Source organism: Nilaparvata lugens, chromosome X, assembly GCF_014356525.2.
Source record: "Nilaparvata lugens isolate BPH chromosome X, ASM1435652v1, whole genome shotgun sequence".
Lineage (NCBI taxonomy): Eukaryota > Metazoa > Arthropoda > Insecta > Hemiptera > Delphacidae > Nilaparvata > Nilaparvata lugens.
Window position 1 is genome coordinate 24,869,814 of NC_052518.1, and position 20,244 is coordinate 24,890,057.

Consider the following 20,244-nt stretch of genomic DNA (forward strand, 5'->3'; position numbering starts at 1 on the left):
TAGGTACTCTTGACTAACTGCGTTTTTATATATACTGAAACGTTATGGAGCTTGTATATAGATATTTCATGTGATTTCATGTGACTATTGTATAATTACAGTATTTTATTAATGTATTATGATATGTGTTGAGAACCTCCTTTAGGTTGCTCTTCTTGACTTATCCTCAGTCTGATTATTCGGATGTTTGGGATGCAATGAAAATAATAATAATAATAATGAGCAGGTACATTTAAGCCATGTTTTCGTAACGGGCAGACGACAGAATTCTCTTTAAATTAACATTGGTTCTTATGGGAGTGTTCACCCATCAGCAGAAAGTTGAGCAGAAAAAAAGAACTGTTCAAATCAGAGACGAACTGTCATTCATTTTGCCGTTCTTTTTAAGGCCTGTCAACACAATGCTATTTTGCTTCAACCGATCACTGCTCCTGAACCGTTTTGTAGAAAAAGAACTAATTTCGGGATTCTGTTGACGGGAACAGACAGCTTCAAATTATTTTTTCCTACAGGTACCTTGGAAAGTGACCATTTCTGCACTGATTGTAGGCCGCAAAGAATCACTTTTCCGCTCTAGTGTGCAAAGTATTACTTTGCATACTCTTAATACTTTGCACATTATCTTGAAGCCATCCCAATCAGCTGTTGACATTGTTGGTGTGTATTTTGAATGCAAATTTGTTTGATCTATATTTTTTCTGATTTTCAAATAAATAAAAATGAGAACTCATTAAATTATACATTTTGAATATTATTAATTATTCATTATTTCAAATAATATTTTTTCATTCATAAATTGATTGGTTGGAAAATTATTTAGAAATAGATTTACTCAAAATTATTCAAATTTTCAAATTGATTGGATTCATTTAACTTATTTGAATAAATCATCGATTACTATTTTCAATTGGATTATCAAGTTTAAAATAAATTAAAGTTGCTATTAATAACAAAATTACACAGACAAACATTTGATGGATTTCAGCCATCATTTTATCCATAATCAACCACTTTTCATATCCATGGTAACTGTAGGAAAAATTTAATGTAAAATACGTGTGCAAAGTTCCTCTGCTGCACTCAAGAAACCATTCCGCCCTCGCCTACGGCTTGTGCATAAACGTTTCTTTTGATGCAGCAAACTGTCACTTTGTGCACTAGTTGCACAAATAACTAACTATTCTGCTCTGATCACGTGACACCGGCAGAATAATCAGCAGCTTCTCTTTGTCGCAGAAACAGAGTAACGGCCAGCAACAGTCACAGTTATAACATAGCTATTCAAAAGTATTCTTTGAGTATCTATAGTGAGGTCCACGTTATAATGGTAGTGTACGATTTGCTATGGTGTTGCTATCCTTGTCTATCGTTCAACAAATGTGAAAGAGTTAGGTTTTTATTTAATAATGTTTTATTAAAATAGGTTAGGTTTTTGCTTTGAAATTGCAATATGCTAGAAGGGGCTAGGGTCTAGGTAGAGTTATGTTTTTTGATGTTTCAAAGGTAAAAGGATAGGTTAGGGGGTTAGGATTTTGCTTTGAACCACATGTTTGTGAACATGTTCATGAAATGAACCACATGTTTATGTTTTGTTCTAAAGATGACGAATAAATCTAAAGTATTTAATGTGAAAGGGTTAGAGGTTAGGTTTTATTTAGGTTATATTTAATAATGTGTTATTAGGATAGGTTAGGTTTTTGCTTTGAAATTGCAATATGCTAGAAGGAGCTAGGGTGCAGTTAGAGTTATGTTTTTTGATGTTTCAAATGTGAAAGGATAGGTTAGGGGGTTAGGATTTTGCTTTGAAATCTAAATTATTAAATGTGAAGGGGTTAGGGGTTAGTGGTTAGGGGTTTTTTGGATTATATTCAATAATGTTTCAAAAGGTTAGGTTAGGTTTTTGCTTAAAAATTGCAATATGCTAGAAAAAGGGCTAGGGTCCAGGTAGAATTATGCTTTTTGATATTTCAAAGGTGGAAAGATAGGTTAGGATTTTGCTTTGAAATTGTAATATGCTGGAAGGGATTAGAGGTTTTTCAAATAGTTATGTTTATTGCTGTTTTAAATGTAGAAGGGGAGGTTGAGGGTTCGGTTTTTGTTTTGAAATGACAATATGCTGACTTAGTTATAGTGTTTTTTAACATCAGTTAAATAGCAACTGTTATATTTTTCAAAAGTACTCTTCCTTTTATTAAATAGAATGATAATAAATTGATTATTATATTGGATTTAATGATAAATCATCATTGGATAATAATATCTTCATCAAATAGAATGACGATTGGCTCCAGTTACAGTGCTCGGTAACCATCATCACAAAGAACGATACATTCAAAGAGCTGACTGAATGGAACGGGAAAAACCCGTTGCTAACGCATGTGCGATACGGTGCTGTCTGAGACTGAGAATGGTTTGTCTTGCGCAGTTGAAAGGAGCAGTTCTACAGCGAGACTCACCTGTTATTAGCAGCTGATACTTTTGACAGAAGAATAGCTGCTGATAACACTTCCAAGCCAACAGAAAACTGAATCTAGGACTAGGAACACAAAGAAAGTGAGGCAGCTAGTAAAGATAGGCAACCCGCATTGCTGTGGGATTCGTCATTTTGTAAAACATTGGCTCTTATGGGAAAATGCATTGCACAGTTTCAATTTCTATTTTATTTCTATATTGTATATCTTATTCCATGGAAGCGTTATTTTTCATTTATTAAGCAGTTCATAGTTAACTTTTTGAGAGCAAAAATAATGAAATAGGTTGAATATGAATAAAGAAAATATTTTTTCATTTGTGACTGCAGTAGTTTTAGTACTGTATTGTCAACTTTTCACAAGCAAGGGAATAACTTTGGGCCAGATTTCAGAGAAGCATATCATTTATTTATTTTTATTTATTTTACAAGGACAAATAGAAACTGTCATGAAATGATTGGGAATGAAAAAACAGGCTCATAGTCCTTATTATTCCAATCCCGAGTTTTGTTCTTACACAGTCCAAAGGAGGGCTGTGTTTAATTGAAACTATTAAACACAGTCTTATGTTTATTTCAATAAAGGATATACTATTGTTTTTTGGATTATATGATTTACTGTTATTGTTAAAGGAAAGATTTATGATTTATTGTTTAGGAAAATATCTCAATTTAATAATATAGGCCTACTTACAGCAGGCTATGAATGTAGAATTATGTAGGTGTGCATTGGTGTAATTTCAAATCATGTAAGAGTGGGAGTTTCAGAAATGAAGCAAATAACGAATAACGAAGAAACATTTTATTATATGACTATGATAAGCAAACAGTAAAATATGCTACATAATTACCAGAGTAAAATGAACAATTTGAAATTAAAAGGTTTCAAAAATTAATTACAATTCAGCTGATAACAATCTCATATTTTTTACAATAAAAGTAGGTAAATAAAATGAATTATGTGGACTCATGATGATTCAATAACACAAGATTATTAAATATGATTGCAATGATAGCAATATACTGGGTATTCTGATAATATTTCCAATCATGTAAGTGTGGGAGTTTCAGAAATGATGCAAAGTAATCTATGAACGAACATTTATATTAATTGTATTATAATTATGACCATATTATAAGCAAACAGTAGAATATGCTAAATAATTATTATAATATTGTAAATTGAACGATTATTTATTTGAAACTGTAAGGTTTCAAAAATTAATCACAATTCAGCTGAAAGCAATATCATATTTTTCAAAATAAAAGTAGGTACCTGAAATAAATTATGTCATCTCATGATCATAAAACAAAATTATTAATCATTTGTATTTATTCTTTTCTGAATAAGGATTAATTTGTTCTTCAACTATGTTTCTTTATTTTAGATGCTATAAAGTAGGCCTAAATTTTCAATTACCTTAGAAACTATCACCTTATACTAGGAATATAACCAAATTTGTTGTTTTATTTTTGGTCAAATAGACTGATCAATATAGAAAAAAGTATTGGAAATGTATGTAAAACAGAAAGGTTTCTTCAAATTAATTTATAGACTAAAAATGTTTGACTTACCTGTGAAATGGTATTTCATTTCCTTTAACATGCCCATTCTTGCATCCAAATGCAACACAATACATCACCATTTCTCGGTCGTATTTTTATTCAATTCTATGCATTTTACGACAAATACATCACAATATTCAAGAGAAAAGGTTGTGTTCTAATACTGATAGCCCTAATACTCATTCAAATCCGTTTTTCAACTTTAAAAATGAAAAATGAAAAATCGTACTCAAGACCTGCAACAACCTGCTTAAATGTATGAGTACGAGAGAGAAAGGAATCCCACACGGTAGGCCTATCTCACTCACTCCGCCTTACACACTTTTGGCTGTAGCTTAGCATTGGACAGCCCGTTCCAGTTTGTATAGAGTTCACTGGGGTGCAGTTGGAGTTATGTTTTTTGATGTTTCAAATGTGAAAGGATAGGTTAGAGGGTTGGGATTCTGCTTTGAAATCTAAATTATTAAATGTGAAGGGGTTAGGGGTTAGTGGTTAGGTTTTTTTGGATTATATTAATAATGTTCCATGAGGTTAGGTTAGGTTTTTGCATTAAAATTGCAATTTGATAGAAAGGGCTAGGGTCCAGGTAGAATTATGCTTTTTGATATTTCAAAGGTGAAAAGATAGGTTAGGATTTTGCTTTGAAATTGCAATATGCTGGAAGGGATTAGAGGTTTTTCAAATAGTTATGTTTATTGATGTTTTAAATGTAAAAGGGGAGGTTGAGGTTTCGGTTTTTGTTTTGAAATGACAATATATGCTGACTTGGTTATAGTGTTTTTTAACATCAGTTAAATAACAACTGTTATATTTTATTAATTATTATATTTTTCAAAAGTACTCTTTCTTTTGTTAAATAAAATGATAATATATTGATTATTATATTGAATTTAATGATAAATCATCATTGGATAATAATATCTTCATCAAATAGAATGACGATTGGCTCCAGTTACAGTGCTCGGTAACCATCATCACAAAGAACGTTACATTGATTGTGTTCATGGGAGGTTGCGGTGCATGTACGGCTTCGGCGAAGTGAGCAGTAACCAGAAACCACGTGACTGGTGCACCACTACTTGCTCCCACCGAACGAAAATCGAATTCTGGTTCACCGTTTTTGGCGCGTACTTTTGAAATTGATCGTTTACAGATTGGTGTTGACAAAATAATAAAGGTGTTATCAATTATGAACATTTCAGCTATTATTTATTATTATTGAATCAATAATAATTATTAATTTATAATTTGAAAAAAATATATATTTTCAAATTTATTATACAAGCTTGTCCAAGCCAATATTATCTTTTATGTAGGTTGCGACAGACCTTATCAAAAATGTAATGTTGGCCACATCAGGTGAATACTACTATTTTAGACCTATGTTATCTTATCACAACAAAGCTGGAGTATTGATTAGTTCTTATAGAAGCACTAGGCTAATCATGTTTTTCCATATCAAGTTTTTTTTAATAATTAATGATGGCTCGTTCTGTCATCAATGAAAATTTGACTACTTTTTCTATGCAATTGGTGTTAATGAATGAAACGTGTTATAGAATATTGGCAAAATGTTAATAATTGAAGTTTCTTGATTTATGTCTACTATCCAGACATTTATCTGGATAGATCCTGACCTAGGAATGAATCAACAAAATATAGTATTCGGACTAATAGATAACATAAACACATAAGTATCAGTTTAGTAGAATAGTTGATAAAGCTAAAAAATAATAAACTTTCCAGCCAATAAATAATGAATGAATTTCTTGCTTTTCGACTATCCTGTAATTAATTCCATCAATGGAATAAAATACTTTGTATGCCTCATCCTTTTTTAGTCTATAGATTCTGGATGTGAAGACATAACCTAACAAAACAGCACACAACCAACGCTTCAACTCTCGACCAATAAGAAGCGTTGATCCCGGTACCGATTTTGTGGAACATACTTTTTGAGCGGTGCAAGTGAGCATGTACGTGGTGCAAGTGAGCATGCACCATTCCACTCTGTTCCAAGATGGCGACCGGTACCTGAACTGTCAAAAGCTCCCACCGAACACATTTTTGTGTCCTTGGTCGAAATCGTACATGTACCGCAACCTCCCATGAACACAGTCATTCAAAGATCTGACTGAATGGAACGGGAAAAACCCGTTGCAAACGCATGCGCGATACGGTGCTTTCTGAGACAGAGAGTGGTTTGTGAATAATCTTTCTCTGGATCAGACGCCATGTTCTTTTTAACCTCAATCTTCTATTGTTGGATGGTTTGTTTTGATATTATTTTGCTGTTGGTTGTCAGATTTCGGATTGCTACTATTATACTGTGAAATTAATTTGCAGTAGAAAATTGAGGTATAAAATAGTTTCATTGGTTTCTTTATTCTTATAATTTTTACAAGAGAAATTGAAAATGGATTTACAACAGAAAGGCGTGAAATTCATTATAAATGCAACAGTTCAAAGTTTTGTACTTTCCAGACCTGCACAACGAATTACCTATTTGAAAAATAGTATATGGTTAAAAATTGCTGATGTGATAGAGGATTCAAGTAAGTAGAAATTTCTCATAATGAAGTAGGCTAGATCTACCGTACACAATTTGATATAATTTATATACCAGCATGTTTACAATTTTTATTCAGGTAGCCTACTGTAGTAGGCCTTTAATAACCTAGTCTCTAGGTCTAAATTGCTATATTTTTCATTTTTCAAGAAGTTAGAAGTTGACAAAAGTTTATTTATTTATTTAAAGTATAATCTCTAGTATTTAATAATAATGTAAAGCCTATACTAGCCAGTTTGTGTATGGTAGAGAATTATCACAAGGAAGAGAGAAATCTAATCAACTATTTAGATTTAAACTCATTCAAGCTTGATTGATTAGATTTAAATTAAATGATCAGATTCAAAACATTATTCAACCAAGATAACATTTTGCATTTCATGATAAGATAAGATAGCATTTCATGCTAACAATCTTTTACACTTTCATTGAGTTGGCCTAATCACAAAATACATTTCTTATAATGCAGCTAGTAGTTTTCACAAACAGATTTATTGAAAATAACATCATCATTTGACTTTGAAGTATTTCATTACATTTTAAGTCCTAAACTTCCATTATCCTTGTTGCACCTCAAAATATTGTAAACCCATAGTTTATCAATACAATAACAAAACTAACCTGACTATTAGAACATTTACTTTGTCTTTGGTACTGGTCCGGCCAGAGAATTCAAATTGTAGCGCCAAATCCCAGACCGCAGTTCTGCCAATAGCAGGCTTGTTGGCACCAGGGCCGACCGTCCAGCTGATTTGGCTTGTCAAGAAAAAAAGCCTCAGTCATTCTTGTTCAGTCAGTTTGTTTGTCTTGTATTGTCAGCCCGTCATCTTGTGCAAGATCAAGTTTGTATTTTTTGTCATGTAATTTCGTTCGGAAATTTCTTGTAATTGATTGTTTGAGTGTAGTGTGTGTGAATTGAGTATAACAGCGTAAATAGTGTTAAATTGAATTAATTTGAATCGGATTTGAATTTATAAAGAATCCAGTTTGAGCTTTGTTCAAAATACAATACAGAGCCTGCAAGTTGAACACGGAAAAACAGCCTGGAAGCGAAAACCTGTCTTTTTCCCAGATTTCTTCCCACCTTGAATCTGACCAAAACACCTAATAAAGGCTTCGAAGGGCAAGTAGACACAATTGGATTAAATCTGGTGAGTTTTTGCTCTTTTTTATTGTTCATTAATGCAGAGTTTAACTGTACAAATAACCTGGCTCAAATTGAAGATTAAATTTTGCCCCTCGTTTGTATTTGATTATTTGAATAGTAAATTACAGTCCTCTGGTAGCTCTAGCCTGAGCTTTGTTCAGAACATTTCTGATCCTCCGAACCGTGATGAATTTAAATTTGTAATTTATTGATTAATTCACACACATTGGATTTAAGCAGCTTCGTATTTGTCCAATGTTGGCATGTTGAGAATGGTCTGATCTATGCTCAACTTAGTTTGTTGTAGCCTTGTTCTAAGAGCAAGGTTTCTTGTCAATTTGTATTTGTCTGAAATTAACTTTATTTCAGTTAAAATTGTAATTTTCCTGAAACTAGGCTCATTGTGCTCTTTTTCGGGAATTTGTTTGTTGGAATTTGTATTGTCCATTTTGTTATACATGTTAGTGAAGGTTAATCACAGCATGAATTTGTTTGTTCAATTCAACAAGTTATCATTTGTTTGTGAGTTGTTGGAAGAACATTATCCAATCATATAGTTTTGTCTTCAGCAGTAACTTATCTTGTGAATTGATAATCAAAGTTTAACTTTGATAACTTACTAGTCGTGATTCTTCCTTCCATTTAGTTTTGAACTCATTCTTGTTTTTTTTGTCTGTTGTTTTTTATTGTCGGGGCTGAATTGTTTGTGTGTATGAGTTCAAGATGGAGGAAAAATTACAGAAACAAATCAGGGTTCATCGCACAAAACTGGAACAATTGAATGCCAGATTGCAAAGGATTTATGAACTGTCTAAAAATGTCTCTGATCCAAAAGTTGCTGAGCAATTTTTAGTGTTGTATCCTGATGGGTTTTGCAGTTCAATCAATGCAGTGAAGAGATTGTGCCTCACTGATTTGTCAGACTCGATATTCCTCTATCATGGCTTGAGATTGCTGGATCCAAGTTCTCGTAGAAATTTTGAATCGGCCGTCCGTGACATGGCTATGCCAACTTATACCGATTATGTCAAGTTCATTGAAAAGCAAATTAAGACTCTTCCTTCTGATGAGAAACAGACTGAATCGTTTAATATGAGGCACAAAAAGGATAATAAATCAAAGGTGTTTGTGGTTCAATCTAATGATTCATCTAACGATGCATCTAGTAAAAAGCCCAATTGTCTGAAGTGCTCAAAACCGGGTCATCAGTTAGTAGATTGTGCAAGTTTCTTGAAAATGACTCCTTGGGATCATTATTGTTTGATTAAAGGAAAGTTTTGTTGTTTTTGTTGTCTTGATGTGGATCATTTGAGTAGAGATTGTCGTAGTAAAACCATAGATGAAGGATAAGTAAGGAGATAACCCATGGTATAGGGGGAATAGGTCTCAATTTTGCTGTTACCCGGAGCCGAAGCTCCACGTAGTTCCTGCCGTCCCAAGCTAGATGGCGCTGCCTGTCTTTCTTCAGCTTGCCGCTCAAAATTCAAAGTTCTCACACACACACTCTCCCATTCACAGCTTTCGTACGAACATCCACTTACGTCTCCCAGACTTTGCTCAAGGCCACGCGCTCTACTCGGCTGCGTATCCAGCAAAAAGTGCTACATCAACAGATGCATTGTTTGAAATTGTTTAGTTGCTCCATGCAAGGAAAAATCATTTCAGATTTCCAAGCAAATTGCCTTCTATTCAACAATAAAAAAATACTCAATTACTTGTGATTGCAGGATTGTTCTCAAACAAATGATTATTCAATTGATGATGCAATTGATTATTCAATTGATGATGCAGAATGTGAAATGGATACACTCTAGCTTATGAGAAAGGTTCTTTTAGAATGATTATAACACTTCTGAAAAGAATTTTCAAATCCATTTATACAGTTTCTTAAAAGTACAATAATATTCCTATAATACCTATATAATTTCTAAGAAATTCTCTTGGAAATGTATGAGTTTGCATTAATTTGTAGAAGGTATAATAACTATTTATGAAAAATTAAGAAATGGATAGGAGAATAATAATAATAATAATAATAATAATAATAATAATAATTATTGTATTTTTAAATTGAAACTTCATAAGTAACAAATTATTTCTATATACATGAATGAATCGTACACAATTTAACAATATGATAAATGAAAACTCTACAGCATTCTTGTATGAATAGGCATATTAACAATTTATGGCCAATACATTTATTCTGACGGAACAACCGAACTGAGGGGTTCCTTTCAAATCTGTAAATGTCAAATGTCTTTAGTCAATGTTTGATACTGATGCTGGTTCATTTGAAAAATTATGCAAACTGGAAATAATCAGCAAATATATCAATCATTCTATTTATCACTTGAATCTTTTCAGATTAAAAAAAAAATCTTTTAAGTTAGAACCCATCTTTCCTCATATGTTCATATAGTGCTGGAAATTTGTATCTGCAAGATTACAAAATTCGATTACAATACAACACTTTATGAACATGTCATAACCAAACCTGTTTGTGTAACTGGAGCTATAATTATTGACCTTATTTGCGAGTCAGATGCGCTTGCGCTTACAAAAAAGTTGTGAATCAATTATTTAATCCAATAAAGATAATAATAATTGATAGTTCTGCGAAAAGGAGGAAGGAGAAGAAGAAGAAGAAGAAGAAGAAGTATAGGCAGAATTTCGCGATTTCCTCAAGATAATATAATAAAGATAATATAATGATAATAAAGATAATAATAATTAATAGTTCTGCGAAGAAGAGAGAATGGAGAACAATAGGAAGAAGAAGAAGATGATGAAGAAGAAGAAGAAGAAGAAGAAAAAGAAGAAGAAGAAAAAGAAGAAGAAGAAGGGGAAGATGAAAAGGAGGAAGGAGGAGGAGAAGAAGAAGAAGAATTTCACGATTTTCTCAAAAACGGCTCCAATGATGTTGATCCAATTTATACCTATATACAAATAGTCATTGATAAGCTCTATCAACTGCCACAAGTCCCACATCTGTAAAAATTTCAGGAGCTCAACCTCATCCATGCAAAGTTTGATTTTAGATTTCCAATTAACAGGCTTCAGATACAATTCGAACGAAAAATTTTAAGTAGAAAAGTTTAAGCTTGGAAATCTCTACAAATTAATGTCCAGTATCATTTTCATCTTAAATTGAAAATAAGCTCGAAATTCGAGAAAATGTGATTATTCAAATAATGCAAACTTAATGAGAGAGGCAACTTTTGGTTCCAATGTACCTAGAATGTATTCTAGGTAACTTGGTTGATTCTATTAAATTAAATCATTCAGTGGAAGAGATAGCAGAATTGATCTCGTCAGCTGATTGATTTTAAGAATATATTGGAAATTTTCATAACGGCAAGGACAGATGTGTGAGTGCGCCACACCAGATGTTTCCCTATTTCAATTATCATCGATTTCATCCTATTATGGAAACACTTACCTCATAGCTAGAGCTTGTGTCTTTTCACCTTCTGTCCATGTACTATTTTTTTTATCTGCATGTGACAGTTGCACACAAAATCCGACACCTTCTCAGGTGTCGGAATATTTTTTTGACAGCTTCCATGATAATATTATTGTTAATCGCCCTTGGTTTGCTTGCAATATTTCTCAGTTTTTGTTGAAGCTGCTGGTTCAGCTTTCTCGCTGACAATAGCTTCATTTGCAATCTCTTTTTTGCAGGTGTAAGTATTTTTGATTCCCTAAATGGAGTCAACTTACGACCTTTAATACTCCTGAGAGTATTTTTTTATCGGGGGTTGGGAACAATGCCCTACAAGAAATGCTTTCTGTTGTATATAGATAGTTGATAGATAGATAGATGACCCCTCAAGCAAAGTATCACAATCTGGGAACTTGACGTAGTGGAAATGTTTATTGTCCACTTGACAAACTGAAAACTTGATGGGTACTGAAATCGTGAAGAACTGAAACAGGCCTATGACCATCTTTGATGAGCTGAGATCCTATATGGAAAATGTCAAGTTAAGTAGTTCAGAAGTGATGACACGTGATTCATGAATATTTTTTTCCCATATATGTATAAGCCAATTCTTTTCATCATAATATTACAGATAACGGAGAGAATGTCTACTTCCTATTGGTATTTTAATTAATAATTATCTTTATCAATGTCAAGATATTCAGAGCAGAACACCCAATAAAATGATATTCAAGAGAAAAACTGATTTTTGCAATGTTTTCAATTTCATAGAAAAAAATCCTTTTTATTCTTCAATTCTAAATTTTTCTCAGCACTACCTGAATATCAAGGATGATATTCTACAAGCAGTTATGTGGTTCAATTGAAAACTTATAACTTATATACAATATATATATATATATATATATATATATATATATATATATTATATATATATATATAATGTTATTTCCATTCAAAGTCATAGAATTAAATTCTGGCTCATAATTCTATATAGCATCCTAAAAGTAGTAATTTTGTGGAGCTTGTAACAAATTTGAAGGTTTGTAATTCATATTACTGTAATATACAGTATTTCATCATATTGACAGTCCATCTTTGGAGAGTTTACAAAGAAAAAATGTTGTCAATTTTGTTGAGTGAGCCTCTACAATAATTAATATTGGATTGAATAATTCTAATTACCAACATCTTATTACTCATAGCAATAGAAGGTTATCAATAGTTTTTTTTTTCAATAATTAATATTATTTTAAATTGAATAATAATTCTCATTACTAGCACCTTAGAACTCAAAGAGAATAGAAAATGAAACATGTGATGGCAATAGGTTATCAATTTGATATTTTTTCCAAATAGCAATGTTAACTTAATTTGTTCGTAAATAAATATTATAAACACGTTTACTTATCAAGAATAGAAAAGAGGTATACAACGGACGGTGACAGAAGTTAAATAATCTCAAATCTTTCAATCAGTATGAAATAGAATAACGCGCGCACACTGAAACACTGCTGGTTTACTCGGAGCACAGACTCTGGTCTGTGTTTTGAAAAAAATGATTGGTGCCGGCAGAAATGAAATATGACCGAGCAATAAAACAACAATTCATTCTCAGCGGTAGTGCTGAGAAAGCATAAAGTTTTCTCACTCTCTCCCTACTCAGACACAAAAACCCTGACCAACCTCACAACGCTTAAAAACCAGTTGCTATTTCCCAAGTACACAACTTTTCCGCTACAAACGCCACTAACTAGCCAGAGTAATAATTCAATTCACATAAGGCTCCGACAGATCTCGCTAGCAAAATTTACAACCAGAAATTACCATTGCATGGTATGTCTCCTATATTATTCTTGTCTCTGGTAAAACTCAGTGTGCTCAATGTCGAGAATCTCATCATTCTTTATTGCACTTTTCCAGATCAAGTTCCAATGAAGGTGTTGCGTCCTCGTCGAACTCTAAGGCAGGTGGCACATCACCTATTAGTTGTTGTTCTACATCCAACGATGTAGAAAATTCGACTGTTGTGTTGTCGACCGTCACTGCACATATTCGAGATTGTAATGATCAGCTTTGTGATGTTTGTTTCTTGATTGACACCGGGAGTCAGTGTCATTTTGTTACAGCTAAATTGTGTCGGCGTTTGAGACTACCATTCCAGCCCATGAAAACCGTTGTTCGTGGATTCGGTGGTGGTACTAGTGAAGTTTGAGGTCGTACTTGTGTGTCGATTCAGTCGAAGTTGGATCCTACCGTCAAGTTTTCGATGGATGCCACAGTGGTAGATAAAATCATCGACAAGTTGCCTTCTTGTGAAATCGACAGATCCAAACTTCATCATCTTGAAAATCTCACACTGGCTGACAACAAATTCTACCTTCCTAGTAGAATAGATGGCATCATTGGTGCGGAGTTAGTTCCTCACTTGCTACGTGGGAGTCCTAGTATAGGTGAATTGCACGAATTGATGACTGTTAATAGTGTCTTTGGTCACATTCTGATGGGGAGAGCGCCGATTCTCACTTCAACAACGAATGTGTCGAATTGTTTTACAGCCATCTGTAGTCCATTCATTAGTAGTCCATCGTTGGATAGTTTTGTGGAACGTTTTTGGGAGTTGGAATCGTGCCCTGCACCAAGCTGTCAACTGGAGCCGGAAGAGTTGGAGTGTGAGGTAAATTTTAGGAAGTCTGTACATCGTGTGAATTCTGGTCGTTTTGTTGTTGTCTTGTCATTTGCGGAGCCGCCCAGCAGCTTGGGAGATTCGTATGCTGTCGCCGAACGCAGACTGCTGACTTTGGAGAGACGACTAGAGCTTGACAGCAATACTCATATTTCATATCATGAAATATCGATTGATTACCTACGTCAGGGTCACATGTCGTTTGTAGCAGATTAGACAGACTGAGGTGGTTACTACATACCGCATCACGCCATCATGAAAGCAAGCAGCACTACCACGCCCATCCGAATTGTATTTGATGCTGGTTCCAGAACATCATCGGGTTTGTCATTGAACCAGGTTCTTCATGCTGGTCCCAAATTGCAGACTGACATTTTTGTTTTGTTAGTTAATTTTCGTTTGTTCCCAATCGCACTAACTGCTGACATTAAACAAATGTATCGACAGATATTAGTGGAGGATTCCTGCTGTCGTTATCAGCGTGTATTGTGGAGATTTTCGCCGGAGGATCCGATCGAAATTTATCAGCTCAATTGTGTTGTTTTTGGTGTTTCAAGCTCTCCATATTTGGCGCTTCGCACCGTCCACCAGCTTGTAGAGGAGGATGGAAATCGTTTTCCAGCAGCCAAGGCGAGAATACCAAGAGACATGTTCATGGACGACTTAGTCACATCTGTCGCCACAGAGTCAGAGGCTGCGGAGCTGTATCGTCAGTCCAAGCAGCTGTTTGAGGGAGGAGGTTTCTCGCTCACAAAGTGGACTTCAAATTCACCATCAATGTTGGAGAAATTCTCGGAGGAGGAGAAATCGTTTTCGTACAAGGATTTCGAAGCAGACAACTCCTTGGCTATCTTGGGATTGAATTGGCAACCTAGTACTGATCTGTTTCAGTTTTCAGTCAAGAGTGGTGAGGTCATCGCTACTAAGCGTTCTATTCTGTCGGTGATGGCTCGTATCTATGATCCACTTGGTCTCTTGTCACCGTTTACATTATTTCTCAAATGTCTTGTCCAGAAACTGTGGAAATTAGGAGTGGATTGGGACGAGAAGCCGCCTGAGTCTATCTGCACTCTTTGGGAGAATTGTCAAAAAGAGTTGCCTCTATTGTTGAAATTTGCTGTTCCACGTCACGTTGGTTTGTTTCAGGATTCTCACATCAGTTTGATTGGTTTTTGTGATGCATCATTGTCTGGTTATGGTGCAGTTATCTATGTGAAGTTGCAGAAGGAGAGCGAAGAGTCAAGAGTTGTATTATTGTGTTCAAAGTCCAAGGTAGCACCATCTAAAGTTGTTTCAATACCTCGTTTGGAGTTGTGTGCGGCACTCTTGTTGGCAGAACTCATGAATTCAGTAGTCACTATTATTAGTGAACGTTGTCATGTATCTCGTATTGTCACACTCTCTGATTTGACAGTCACCTTGTGTTGGATTAATGCTCCATCCGCGAAATGGCAAACTTTTGTTGGTAATCGCGTCACAAAAATACAGGATTCTTGTATACAGGAGTGGATGCATGTCGCCAGAATTGAAAATCCCGCTGATTGTTTGTCTAGAGGTTTATCACTAGTTGAGCTTGTGAACTTTCCGTTGTGGCTCTCAGGTCCATCATGGATAGCAGAGGACAAATGTGATTGGCCCGTCCGAACTCAAATGGAAGAGATAGTGGATCCACCGGAGGCGAAAAAACCGTCAGTGTTGACAGTCACAAAAGCTCCTGATTGTAACAGCAATGCAATATATTATGTGATTGGTCATTGTTCGGATTATGGTCGTCTTTTGAGAATTGTAATTCTTGTTCTCAAATTCTTACGAATCTTACCCCAATCAGAAGAATCAGATTTCGATGTTGCTGAGAGGTATCTATGTAAAGTGGTACAGAAGATACATTTTTCATCTGAATTTGTGCAATTGGAGAAGGGAGAAGATTGTTCTATGCGCCTACGTCGCCTGTCTCCATTCATTGATAAAGGTGTGATTCGCGTCGGCGGTCGTTTGTCTCATGCTGGACTGGAATTTGAGACTTGTCATCAGATGATCTTACCAAAATCCGACGCTTTCGTATCAATGTTAATTGATTATCATCACAAGAAGAATTGTCATGCTGGACCTTCGTTATTGTTGTCCTTGATCAGACAGAAATTCTGGATACTGTCTGCTCGCTCTATTATTCATATTTGTGTTTTTAAGTGTAATCGTTGTTTCCATGTTCGACCTAGTAATAATGAAATTATATCCACTCCCAACTCAATAGTTGTGGTGATTGTTGCATTTTTTCTTTTGTGTTGTTTTTTGGTGTTGGTGTTTTGTTCTTTTTGTCATGTCTGGATTTTTCCCTTCCTTGATTTTTTCAGTTTTGTAACTTGGCTGAAAAATAGTTTTTCAGAGGCGGGGGTATGGTCCGGCCAGAGAATTCAAATTGTAGCACCAAATCCCAGACCGCAGTTCTGCCAATAGCAGGCTTGTATGCACCAGTGCCGACCGTCCAGCTGATTTGGCTTGTCGAGAAAAAAAGCCTCAGTCATTCTTGTTCAGTCGGTTTGTTTGTCTTGTATTGTCAGCCCGTCGTCTTGTGCAAGATCAAGTTTGTATTTTTTGTCATGTAATTTCGTTCGGAAATTTCTTGTAATTGATTGTTTGAGTGTAGTGTGTGTGAATTGAGTATAACAGCGTAAATAGTGTTAAATTGAATTAATTTGAATCAGATTTGAATTTATAAAGAATCCAGTTTGAGCTTTGTTCAAAATACAATACAGAGCCTGCAAGTTGAACACGGAAAAACAGCCTGGAAGCAAAAACCTGTCTTTTTCCCAGATTTCTTCCCACCTTGAATCTGACCAAAACACCTAATAAAGGCTTCGAAGGGCAAGTAGACACAATTGGATTAAATCTGGTGAGTTTTTGCTCTTTTTTATTGTTCATTAATGCAGAGTTTAACTGTACAAATAACCTGGCTCAAATTGAAGATTAAATTTTGCCCCTCGTTTGTATTTGATTATTTGAATAGTAAATTACAGTCCTCTGGTAGCTCTAGCCTGAGCTTTGTTCAGAACAGGTACCTATCTATGAATTAATTTAAATTCACTTGGAAACAAAATTACATAGATTGTTATAGTAATAACTTGATCAGAGTCAGTGTAATTGAATATTGAAAGACTGCCATTGAAAAAATAGGTACTATTTTTCTGGTTGACCATTGCTACCAAACTCATTTAAAACTAAAATAGTAATGTATTTGAAAAACTTATTCATGCTCTATTGATCGATATATTGCATGATGCCAGGTATATCAATGTAAATAGTATAGATTAAAACAGGAGACACACAACATAGATGGATTAAAAACACTGAAAAACTTACATTATAATCAGAAATTTTCGAGGAACTGTGTCCCTTTTCTTGACCGAGCATTTTAATCTATGTCGTATGTCTCCTGTTTTAATTCATATTATAAAACTTTAAAGTGTTTTCTGTTATGTGCTACGAATGTAAGTAGGCTATAAAAACTATGTATTATCATTGATGATTAACTTCACTTTATCTCCAAAATGGATATATGTTGAAAGATTGAATAAGTTTCTTTTTTCAGGTACCATTTACAAACAAAATATTGAAGAGAATGTGCTCAAAAGGAAATGTATATGAATTCGTTTTTGTTGACCAGGATGGAAAAATTCTTTGGAACCCATAGTTAGAATAAGTAAGTTAGGTAAGATAAAACTCCACTTTTTTAAAACTTCATATAGGCGATGTCATTTTATACAGTTTCCCATTTTTTCAAAAAGTTTATCCACTTCCATGTTTTATTATCGATTTGATGATAGATATTCAAATAGTAAGACATAACTATGGTATGAGACTAAAATAATTGAAAAACTGACTGAATTTTGAAATCATTAATAGCTTACAGTATACAATATTTCGAAACAACGTGAAACCACATGAGATCAAGATGGACAGTTGAGAAGAGTGTTTAAAAGACAATGTATTCACTTATCATTAAGGGAATAGAGCTGTTCACAATATTTGGGATTCCTTCCATAAAGAAATAATTTATGTAACAGAATCTAATAATGTGATAACATTAAATAAATAATTCGATGTTAAAATGTTATCACATTATTAGATTTTGTTACATAAATTATTTCTTTATGGAAGGAATCCCAAATATTATGAACAGCTCTATTCCCTGAATGATAAGGTAATACATTGTTTTTAAAACAATCTTCTCAACTGTCCATCTTGATCTTGAGTGAATGTTGAACTTTATGAATGACCATACATTAGAACTATGAATAGATGACTTCAAAATTCACTCAGCAAGTGCTGGTAGAAAACACTGAATAATAGCTTTAATGACAGTGATTCCACCTTTTAAAATTTATGATTGAATTCATCGATGAAATACCTGCATTATTTTGAGATTTATGTATTTACAGTTTGGTATTTATTTTCAAATCACTTAGTTCTACTTATAATGTTGTAGATAATCATCATTTCAGATTAAGCAATTAATTGATTATATTTCCATTTGTTTCATTAAACTTGTTTCTCTAAATATAGAACCAATAATTACTTTATGCAGTACATTTTGGAAGAGTTAAGTAAACCAAACGGTCGAGAAGTAGGCCTACCGACCACAGAAATGAATTAATTGTTCATGGTATCCAAAAATATGTTGTTCACCAACAAGTTATTTTGACCTTGGGGCACACTGATTAATCCCAATTCGTGCATGGAGATTGATGCCAATAATAATTCAACTGATTGTTGGAATTTATTGGAATTTCTCATATAATATTACTTTTCCATTATTGGGGGGGTTCCTTGCCAAGAAATATAATTGAAAACTTATACAGATTACAAACAGAATTCACTTTGCAAAGTTTTTTTTTTATAATGAATAATAAGCAATTAATTGATTATATTTCCATTTGTTTCATTAAACTTGTTTCTCTAAATATAGAACCAATAATTACTTTATGCAGTACATTTTGGAAGAGTTAAGTAAACCAAACGGTCGAGAAGTAGGCCTACTGACCACAGAAATGAATTAATTGCTCATGGTATCTAAAAATATGTTGTTCACCAACAAGTTATTTTGACCTTGGGGCACACTGATTAATCCCAATTCGTGCATGGAGATTGATGCCAATAATAATTCAACTGATTGTTGGAATTTATTGGAATTCTCATATAATATTACTTTTCCATTATTGGGGGGGTTCCTTGCCAAGAAATATAATTGAAAACTTATACAGATTACAAACAGAATTCACTTTGCAAAGTTTTTTTTTTATAATGAATAATAAGCAATTAATTGATTATATTTCCATTTGTTTCATTAAACTTGTTTCTCTAAATATAGAACCAATAATTACTTTATGCAGTACATTTTGGAAGAGTTAAGTAAACCAAACGGTCGAGAAGTAGGCCTACTGACCACAGAAATGAATTAATTGCTCATGGTATCTAAAAATATGTTGTTCACCAACAAGTTATTTTGACCTTGGGGCACACTGATTAATCCCAATTCGTGCATGGAGATTGATGCCAATAATAATTCAACTGATTGTTGGAATTTATTGGAATTTCTCATATAATATTACTTTTCCATTATTGGGGGGGGGGGTTCCTTGCAAAGAAATATAATTGAAAACTTATACAGATACAAACAGGATTCACTTTGCAAAGTTTTTTTTTATAATGAATAATAAATAATTATCAATAACTTTTTGACTTCAGGCCTAGTGGTGTACCAGCCAGAAGTAGAGGATGACAAAGAAAATCAACTATGAATAATATTCCATGATTCATGTATGATGTAGTAGCCTACAGAAGAAAGAGATGGACTAATCTAAGAAATATATCAATTTTTTCAGTAAATCTTGATGTGGTTATTTCATGTTATTCATAATAATATCCTCTTTTTTGGGGGGGGGGGGTGGTTAGGGGGGCGATCGCTCCTGCTAACTGCTTCAATTCAGGTAGTTTTGAAGAAAACTGCAAGTGACATGAAGATAATAAAATTAGCTATGATGGTTTATACTTGAGGGATTTTTAGAACTATATTCAACCCAACAGCATCGAACTCTTATAAACAACTTTATTGGTTCTGTATGGCTTCTGTTTTTTTTATATAATAAAATTATGTAACATTGGTGACTGAAAAATGCTATAGGTAACTCATGTAGTTAATTAATAGACTTGAATAGGATATAAAATAGGGTAGGCTATCACAATATTATGTACCGGTATTGCATTAAGAATTAAGTAATAGTACTTATGTACTGCATTGAAGGGGTAGCTATATTTCCAAGGTTTTGATTAAAATTGATAAGCTTTTAGAACATTATAGTAAATA

The 20,244-nt window shown here is 33.8% G+C and overlaps 1 long non-coding RNA gene across 2 annotated transcripts; it reads left to right on the forward strand.

Annotated features, from left to right (window-relative positions):
- The first annotated feature begins 7,104 nt into the window (after nt 1-7,104).
- Nucleotides 7,105-19,766, forward strand: LOC111046451. Of its 2 annotated transcripts, XR_005573305.1 has the most exons (3): nt 7,105-7,256; nt 16,936-17,589; nt 19,626-19,766. It is a non-coding gene; the product is annotated as an uncharacterized LOC111046451 (long non-coding RNA). The 2 variants fall into 2 exon arrangements; XR_002605774.2 differs by lacking the exon at nt 7,105-7,256 and having other exon boundaries at nt 16,841-17,589.
- The last annotated feature ends 478 nt before the right edge of the window (nt 19,767-20,244 follow it).